Source organism: Mercenaria mercenaria, unplaced genomic scaffold, assembly GCF_021730395.1.
Source record: "Mercenaria mercenaria strain notata unplaced genomic scaffold, MADL_Memer_1 contig_2313, whole genome shotgun sequence".
NCBI lineage: Eukaryota > Metazoa > Mollusca > Bivalvia > Venerida > Veneridae > Mercenaria > Mercenaria mercenaria.
In genome coordinates, this window is record NW_026460366.1 from 3812 (window position 1) to 13259 (window position 9448).

Consider the following 9448-nt stretch of genomic DNA (forward strand, 5'->3'; position numbering starts at 1 on the left):
TGATCGGCCCGAAATTTTGATAACTCAATCGGTCCTAAAATGCAAATCCTGACATCGGCGCTACCCCACCCACCGCATCCCAATATTACATATTTTGTAAACGTGATAGGTAAAGAATAAGCATGTCATGCATTAAAACTGAGTTACCAGTCACCCGCCCCCCGTTACCATACAATGAAGACAGTTATTCTGTTTATGTGTGATCGTTTACTGTGTTTAAATTTTCGATGTTTTTCCGAGATAATACGAGGCATTGACACGTGTGGGGACTAGTCTAAAAGCCACGCACGTGACTTCGGATACCGTATACACGGCAGATTCTTTGTGATGTTTCTTCATTTTTGACGGAATTCAATAAATACAATGCCGTCAAAAGTGTGTTACACGACACATATTCGCTGCTAAACAGCTTCAGTAATGTAAGGAAACTCTGCCGCGACTGAAAAAATTGTGTACGGTATTTGAACGCTGAGATCGAATTGCCCGTCCATATTTTTTTCTATTTTGTACAGTCGGGTTGCAAAAGACGATTTTCTGCATTTGTTTCAACTGGACCCCAACAAATGAATCAATGTAAATTTTTTCAAATCAGTAATTATAAAAATTATTTTTTATCGGTTTTCCGTGTGATGTCCTCTTAAATCAAAGACCTATAATGTAAATTACCTCCTTTGATTAAATGCAGCGACAATTTGTTGTTTACCCGTGATCAAACATAGCCTTTTGAAATAAACCATCCGTCGGAATTCTAATTAATAGAAGTGGATCCCCGTCGAAATGATTTTGGATCCTGTCAGAAAGCGTTTGAAACCAGTCAATACTTATTGTTTAATACACACCGTAGGTCGCTGTTTGCAAACATTAAGGATGTTGCCGCGCGAGCACTGATGCGTCACGCGCTAATTATCGACCGATTTATCAAAGTGGAACAATCATCCTAGAAACGTTATTGATTATCTGAGGTGCACCAACAATTTCCTACTTGGCAGGGGATCGTGTACTGAGATATCAACCGAAATTTATACTTTTCTCATTTTTACCGGGACCGTTTTTTTCTTTTTAACTTCACGAATCGGTCTGAAAAGTCAAAATCGTCCCAAAACCGATAAACCGGCAAATTTTCGAAGCCCTGTTTGATGATATCTAGTTCAAGTTTGGAAACTGGGTCATGGCCATCCAAAACTAGGTCATTAGTCAAATAATAGAACAACCTTGTGACCTCTCTAAGAAGCGATATTTATCATGGGATCTGTATGAAAGTTAGTCTGGAATGAGTCATCTTGATGATATCTAGATCAGTTTTGAGATCTGAGTCAACTGCGGTCAAAAAACAGGTCAGTAGGTCTAAAAATAGAAAAACCTTGTGACCACTACTAGAGGCCATATTTTTTCAATGGATCTTCATGAAAATTGGGTCAGAATGGTTCATCTTGATGATATCTAGGAAACTTGGTCAGCTCGGTCAATAAACTAGTCAGAGGTACTAAAAATAGAAAACCTTGTGACCCTCTCGAAGGTCCATACTTTTTAAGGATCTTCATGAAATTGGTCATAATGTTTCAATTTGATGATATCTAGTTTTAAGTTCGAAACAGCCACGTGCTTCAAAAACTAGGTGCAGGAGGTCAATTAATAGAAAAACCTGGGAACCTCTCGAGAGGCGACTTTTTTTTCCATGGTCTGTATGAAAGTTTGTCTGAATATTCATCTTGATGATATCTTAGTCAAGTTCGGAAACTGTCAACTGCGGTCAAAACTAGTCAGTTTTTGTTAGGTTACGTCGTCCGTGTGTCCGTGCATAAACTTTTGCTTGGGACCACTCTATTAAGATCTAGCCTTGAAATTTGGATGAACATGTACAGTTTTGCACACCAATCTTTAACTGTCTTTTAGTGACCATAAATGTGACGCTACTGATCATACTTTCTATATTTTAGCGATCAGGTTGGCCATTTGAAATATGTGGTTTCTAAATACTCAGGTGAGCGATTCAGGTCATCAGACCCTCTTGTTCTTTGAAGTCAGAAGATCAAAGTCAAAAAATAACAAAAAATAAATGTATAGTTCATAATTTCCCGGTAACTGAACGTTTTCATTTGGACTGTATTTTATCTCCATTTAACTGCTAAAATCCTCTAAGATGATATGAAAACTTCACGCGGATGCGCAGGCTGTCTGATCCATGCTGGTCGCAAAGCCACTATTTTGGTTTTCTTAGTGACAAAGTGAGCTTTGTGATCACCCTCATCGTCCGTCTCGGGCCGTCCGTGCGTGCGTACAACAAATTTTCTTGTCTGCACGATAGTGGTTTCATTTATGATTTTTATTTTAACACACGTTCACACAACTTGGATCACCAGTAGAAGCTCGGTTCCTTTCTTGAACAGGTCAGATCCCATTATGGTTCCAGAGTTAGCCCCTGAAAGGCCAAAATTTAGCTAATTTTGACCTTGGTCTGCCACAATAGCAGCTTTATGTATAATTTGATTTTTACCAAACTGGCACACATCTTGTATCACCATATGGATCTTGGGGTCCTTTCCTTGATCTGCCAGATTCCATATAGTTCCAGATTATGGCCCCTGAAAGGGCCAGAATTAGCTGATTGGCCTTGTCGCACAATAGCAGCGTCATTTATGAATTTTATTTCACCAGACTTGCACACAATTGTAGCACCATAAATCTGGGTTCCGTTTTTTTCAACTGGCGAGATTCCTTTAGGGTTCCAAGTTAGGCCCCTGAAAGGGCCAGAATCAGCTATTTTGAACCTTGTCTGCACAATAGCAGCTTCATTTATAAGTTGACTTTATCAGACTTGCTCAAAACTTGTGTCACCGATAAGATCTCGATTCCTGTTTTTAAACCGGACCAGATCCCTAAGGTTCCAGAGTTATGGCCTCTGAAAGGCCAAATGAAGCTATTTTGACCTTGTCTCACAATAGCAGCGTCATATATGATTGATTTTAACCAACTTGCACACAACTGTATTAACCACAAGATCTTTGTTCCGTTTCTTGAACTGGTCAATTCCATCATGGGTTCCAGAGGTATGGCCCTTAAAGGTCCAAAAATTTGCCTATTTGGCTTTTGCAGCCATAATAGAACTGCATTTATGGTTTATTGAATACATACTTCCAAAAGATTGTTCAAAAACAATAATCTTTGAATTCCTGACAAATCAGAGCCAATCGTAGGTTCCAGAGTTATTTTAAGGCAGTGGCTAGAGAACTGGAATCGGTTCCCTAGACTGCGCACTTATTCGTCCGGACCGGTTTCTCTAAGCAAAATACCGTGCATAGGCTAGGGAACCGGAAGTTATTTCTATGCATAATACTGCCGAAATCCACTTTGTTTCTTTTGGTAAGTATCATGTGCATGTTCTTATCTTAATTAGTTAATTAATTTTACCATTTCAGCAAGCTATGCACTATTATTTTTTTTTTGTTTACTGTGTCTCCAGAAGTGTACTCGCCGCATACTGTCTGCCATATTGGAATGATAAAATAAACTAGTACGAATGAATGCGAAATCGTCGACACTGGAGCCGAAATAAACTTGAAATTTAAACTTAAAAGGTATAAGACAATAAAAGAAACGATTAAAACAAAATAAGTAATTTCAGTATTGATTACATATCTTTGAACGTGAAATGCCAAGGTGTTACAAACCAGTATTTAAAGTGATCAAAGAATATGTATGAAGTTTTAAGGGCAATTAAATTAGTTTATTCATCTATAAACATGTAATGACACAAAAACAAACCAATATTATTTTATATTTAAATAATTTAAACATAATATGTGACCATGACTGAGAAAATGGGTCCAGATGAGGAATTTTGACATTTTAAGGTTTTTGCATATTTAGAAAGTATATTCATTCAGAAATAAATCCTGAAAATTTCAGACGAAAATCTTCAAAATTGTCAATTTTATGACAGATTTTGTAACATAGATATTAAAAATGAAAACAGTACATTTCAGTTATCCTTTCTTTCTAGTTTATTTCTCACATACTGGTAATGGCTAACAATTCTGAAATAAATATATCTTTTGTTACAATTGCATGATATAAGTAAGATCCCTTTTTAACACACAAAATGATAATCAATTACAATCTACAACAATTTCTATAAAAATATTTCTAAAATTGTGTTACCATGGCAACAAATATATTAAAACCACTTTTCTATGATAAAACTTAAAAAAAAGAAACATGTTCGCTTGAAATAAGGATTTTAAAAAGCAAAATATTTTAAGGCATATGTATTTGCAAAAATAAACTGAAAATTGCCCATGAAAATATTAAGAATGTTTGGTTTTATGACAGTTTTTGTAACATGGGTAATAACTACAAGAATAAGATAGATTTGTCATTGTTTTTTCATAACTTGACTTTTAAATGCTGGTAATAAATGACTTACTTGGAAAAAAAGAACCTTCTATTACTATGAAATTCTATTTTTGTGTTGCTTACTTAAAACAGAAAAATACAGCTAATTTAAATCTTTCATATTTTCTATGAAAACATTATTCAAATTGCGTTACCATGGCAACATATGCAAAAAATTGCTTTTTCTACAATAGTACTTAAAAATAAAAGCTTAATTTAAAATAATGTTTCTTATAGGTTGAATATTTAGAGGTTTATGTATTCAAAAGTAAAATTTGAAAATTTTATGTGAAAAGATATAAAATGTTTGGTTTTATGACAGATTTCGTAACACGGGAAATAACCACAAGAATAAACTATTTCAGTCGTTGTTTCTTCAGTTTGTGTTTTCACTTATTGGTAATCACTGGCTATTTTTAAATAAATGAATCTTCTTTTACAAAGAATATTTAGATATTCATTTGAAGTGCAAACATCTAGCTGGCTAAAGTCCTTCACATTTTCTATAAAAAACATTATTAAATGTTACCATGGCAACATATGCATTTGATTCTGATTTCTACAATAATACTTTAAAAACGAGCTTAATTTGGAAAAGTGTTTCAGATAACTTGAATATTATAAAGTGGTATGTATTCAAAATATTATCTCAAAATTCCATGTTAAAAAAATTAAAATGTTTTGTTTTATGACAGTGTTTGTAACATGAGTAATAACTATAAGAATAAGACATTTCTGTCATTGTTTCTTCGTAACTTGCCTTTTACCTGCTGGTAATAAATTTACTATTTTGAAATAAATGAAACATATATTACTATTGATTTTTATTGTTTGCTTACCTCGAATACTAGAAAGTACAGCTAATTAAAATTTTTTCCATATTTCTAAGAAAATTGTGTTACCATGGCGACATATGTTTTAAATTCCTTTTCCTATAATAATACTTAAAAGGAAGAGCTTATTTTAAAAGGTATTTCTAATATGTTAAATATTTGAAAGTACAAGTATTCAGGAAAGAAATCTGAAAATTTCACATAAAAACATTAAAACAGTCATGTTCTGTAACAAAAGTAGTTATCGTAAGAATAAACATTTCAGTCATCCCTTTCCTCATAATCTGTTTTTTCACTGGCTAGTTATAACTGACAATACTGAAGAAAGTGAACATTCTTTTACCATTACATTATATACTGTAGATCCCTTACTGAAATTTATCCATAATTTCAATGAAATATAATTTGAATTATGTTACCATGGCAACATACATACTAAATTCCTTTTTCTAAAAATACTTCAATAATTAACACAACAGCTTAACTTTTGATGAAGGTTACACTGCTACAAGCTCTGGTGAAAAGTAAATATTTATTTCCAGCCAATACTTTAATGTAGGTAACTGAAACTACAACCTTTACTTGATGTTTAACCTAAACAGCTAAACACATTTATATGAACAGCAAAACAGGCTAAAGTGTTGTATATTAAAACGTTTGAATTCAACAACAATTTCTATCTTTTATATTCACTTCCTTTTTTCAGTTCTCAGAACAATCCTGGTCAATCCAATTTCAGTTCAAGTGGTTTGGGACAAACAGAATCCTTTGACTTTTCAGACAAATACTATTATCTTATGAGTTCGTACAGGTACCATTGTCAAGCTTCTGTCATTCCATGTCAATAATATTCGTTTGTCAAGGGGGAGTAGATTTCAGTAAGTTAACTGGACTGTCACTTTTAAGACTAACAATCCAGGTGTTTCTGCAGGCATGATAAAGTGGTAATACTTGGTTATCTTCTTCAAAAGTTTAAAATATTGTGATAAGATATTTCTCCACTGGTAGAATGTGACAGGATTTAAATCATTGTTGACCAACTGTGTTGTTATGACATTTCTTTGATGACTGACACACTGTGTCAGCAATATCATGTATTATTAAAGGCCTCAGCATTCACCCTCCTCCACAGATTCTTCTAAATTCAAAAGTGCAAGTCAGATTCAAACTTTGCATGGTCTGTGATCATTGTTGAATATTCAATCGATCTGTGATATCCTGTAACAAATAAGTAAAATATTTTATTTTAAATAATTAACCTGGGAGTCGCTTTATTTAATAAAAGCAGAGTTATCACTATTTGATAATAGATGATTCTTACAACCAGTGCTCTAAAATATTGACAAACAGACTAACAACAGCGTGCTGTCAGTATATAAAATGTACTTTGTTTGTAGATTTTGGTTACTGCAAATAGGATGTTCTAAACACATTTTTGCATTTATTGTGTTAACCCTTAACCTGCTAAATTTGTAAAATGGACTACTCCATCTTTAAATAGAGACAGTACCATTTATAGCTTATAGGGGGTTCTAATAGAAAATTTGCTGACTAAGTATCAAACACGGCAGATCATGATCAGACTGCACAGATGTGCAGGTTGATCTTGATCTGCACTGGTTGCAAAGGCAGACATAGCTGCCTCATGCAGCCTAAGGGTTAAAAGTATACACTGTTTTAACAGCTATCAAAAATGGTTGTTACCTAGTAAAACTCTTCACAGCAAGATGTTATTTCTATTCTAGCTAGCAGCATTGTCAAAATGGAATACCAATACAGGTAGTGATGTACCATGCTCACAAGTTGTCTGACCCTTAACCAACTGAGTTGCTTTCATAAACAAGAGGAAACACTTGCCTTCCTGAAAAAAAGATTTAAAAGTCTTTGGTAAAAGTATTCTGTTATCTTCATGTATCTCAGGAACCTTTACAGTCTTCATTCTAATCCATATTCTTGGTGCAATAAAACTGGTAAATTATCCATGTACTTACTGAGTGCCACAAACTTTTCCCAGGCTAATAGCCAATGTAATGAAGAAGACTTTACACCAACTGATCCTCCTCAAAACCATACTGTTGAAATTAAATTTCAATAATGTCAGTTTTGTCAGTTTAAGCCATTCAATAGTCATAGTACATGTACATAAATTGTGCAAATCATTAGTGTAGAAGTAGACTTATCTGTATTGGCTCCAACAAAACCTAGACAGAGGTATAAATAAATACTATATTGCATTAAAATTATAATAAGAGCCTTTAGCTGCATGTTACTTACCTGATTCCTCAAAGCACATCCAAAGTATGTTACATTTTCTTGAGATCTTAAAGTAAACAGACCATTTTCCTGGCTGTTGTAGGGTATATGAACCAGCTGTAGTGGAATGAACCATCAAAGGAACAAGGAATATTATCTGAAAGAAGATATATTACATGTTACCGTAAACATCACTAAAAATAAAAAACTGACTACTAAATTAATAATGTGATTTTGAAAGGTTTCATTAACTTACCACAAAATTCTTTAAAAGTTATTATGCTATGAATCTATTTTTTAAAGGATCATAAATTGTTTTACACACAGCAAGGCTCAAAAATAAAAAGATTTTCATTATATGGCATAAATTCCCACTATCCATATACAATCATCCTGTTACAAAACATTCTGAATCAACAAAAATGGAAAGAGAGTAGTCACCAGACAGAAATAACATGACTTATGAGACCCACAGCAAAAACAGTTACCATTTTATAAACGGAAGTGTCAAGACATCCGGAAACCAGAAACCTAGCCAGTGTTCTAGCCGACCGGTAACAGGACGCCTAGCCTATCCTATCCTATAGGGGTTTTCTAGGCGTCCGGTAATCAATTTTAAAATATTGTATAAGCCTTACAGGTGAATATTCAAACTTATGCCAAAAAAATATGATACAATAGATTTATTCATTATAGTATTTATATGTAAAAAGATCGCCGAACAGCTATAAAAACATTAGCGGAGAGGCTAGTCGTCTTGTTGCCGGACAGCTAGAATGCAGGGTATGCGTCCGGTTACCGGACATCTACATATTTCCTTTTAAAATACCTTGGCTACTACTGTGAGAGGGGACTTTTCGAGAAATCATGTGACATGGGCAGGCATCTATAAGTCTGCATCAAATATATTAATTATCATAGCTACATGTATATTGACTTTTTATTATTGTTTTTTTTTCCGTAAATAATGCTTACTAGTCTATGGACAATGAAATAATTTGATGAATCCTGGTCACCCTGAGTAAGAAGCTGCCTGCCTTCAATAATCTTTGTGACAACCCAACTGGCCATTTTATATTAAATACACAGGCATAGTGAAATCATCTGTGTTTAGTGGCCAGAAGATAAATTTCATAAATTTCCCTCTTTATGTTTTGGATTCACTTCCGGGTAAAAGACAGACTCAGTGAAAGTTTCAAATATATTAGAGAATCTACATTAACAACTGTTTATAAACGGTACTTACTAAATCACTAAACAGTATTACAAGTCTCAGATCCCTTCATCGTTGAACTAAAGTTAGATAAACAAAAGTAAACTTCACACGCTTCCCTGATAAAATCCGAAACCGGAAACATAATATTGAAGGGGAAACAACTGATTGTGAACGAAATATTTTGCCCCAGGCGTAATACCACTATTTTTTTTACAGATCTGTTGTCTAAATATTCTTTCTCTAGTAGGCTGTTATCAATCATGTAACAAGCAGTCGTACTTTAACGGTCAAATTTTTGCTAATTAAAACATGTGTAAGAAAGCTGCGCGCGTAAACTTGGCGCAGCTTTAAACGTCGTTTCTCGATATTACGTCATGCCGCATCTGGACCGGTTTTCAAAGACGACGTCACAATTATAAGTTTAAGGAGGTAGGTTACCTTCATATTTGTATGTGCGCATGTCCAACCGGAAGCTAACGTGACGATTTACGACGACGTTTACGACAAACTAAATGTGTTTGTATATTCATTCTTCTGAAAACAAATCATGAACCTGTATTCGATCTGATGCTTTATGGTTTAATAATGCAGAAATAATGAATAAATTGCCGCAGAAACGCTTCAAAACAATGTTGCCTTAAAATGACGTCATTGACGTCATGACGTTACGTGCCAGTTACCGCGCAAAATTAATAGCTTTTTAACCTTGAAAGTACGTAACTTTCTTTATTTTAACTATTTTCAAATAACCATT

General features: G+C 34.0%; 1 long non-coding RNA gene across 1 annotated transcript; it reads right to left on the reverse strand.

Annotated features, from left to right (window-relative positions):
- Positions 1-5276: 5276 nt before the first annotated feature.
- On the reverse strand, positions 5277-8886 carry LOC128552326 (uncharacterized). Its single transcript, XR_008369042.1, has 4 exons — positions 8725-8886; positions 7500-7635; positions 6930-7086; positions 5277-6443 (listed from the first exon to the last, which is right to left on the reverse strand). It is a non-coding gene; the product is annotated as an uncharacterized LOC128552326 (long non-coding RNA).
- Positions 8887-9448: the final 562 nt, after the last annotated feature.